At 45.5% G+C, this 692-nt stretch overlaps 1 pseudogene; it reads right to left on the bottom strand.

Moving 5' to 3' along the window:
- Positions 1–215: 215 nt before the first annotated feature.
- LOC126472144 (5S ribosomal RNA) lies at positions 216–333 on the bottom strand (annotated as a pseudogene).
- Between the last annotated feature and the right edge of the window lie 359 nt (positions 334–692).

Below are 692 nucleotides of genomic sequence, written 5' to 3'. Positions count from 1 at the left end.
AATCTAAACTCCGTCCGAACAGGCCTAGGAAGGGCCACCGGACCGACCGGTCGCCGTGTCATCCTCAGGCCACAGACGTCTCTGGATGCGGACATGGAGGGGGATGGGTCAGCACACCGCTCTCCCAGCTGTATGTCAGTTTAGGAGACTGGAGCCGCATGTTCTCAATCAAATAACACCTCTATTTTCCTCAAAATGGCTGAGAGCACCCCGCTTGCCAACAGCGCCCGGCAAACCGGGTGGTCACCCATCCAAGTACTAGCCCAGCCCGGCAGCGCTTAAGTTCGGTGATCTGATGAGAACCGTTGTTACCACTGCGGCAAGGCTGTTGGCGAAATATTCTAAACCTCGTGTTATATCTTCTCTGCATCTCTATATATGAAAAGGTGTTACTAACCCCTCTGTAAAGTTATCTAAATACACTATTTATATGAAAGAAATTAAAAGACGTTCTCAGAACCCTGCTGAGTCCTGAGAGCACTCTTATCTGATAACAAAAAATTGATAAGGAAACTGTTTCCGTCACTGGAACTATTTTGAACGGAAATATGAGAAAATGTATTAAGAGAATATTCTCAAAGAGTTTTACCATAGCACGGAAAATAACTCCATAACTGAGAGGTGTTTAAGTCGTGTTCGTATTTCATGTACTGCAACACCCGTTTAAATCTGAGTTTGTAGGAAGTCGGTAT

This window comes from Schistocerca serialis, chromosome 3 (assembly GCF_023864345.2).
Source record: "Schistocerca serialis cubense isolate TAMUIC-IGC-003099 chromosome 3, iqSchSeri2.2, whole genome shotgun sequence".
NCBI classification, from domain to species: domain Eukaryota; kingdom Metazoa; phylum Arthropoda; class Insecta; order Orthoptera; family Acrididae; genus Schistocerca; species Schistocerca serialis.
Note: the sequence above shows the minus strand (reverse complement) of the source record. Positions and strands in the feature narration are given on the sequence as shown.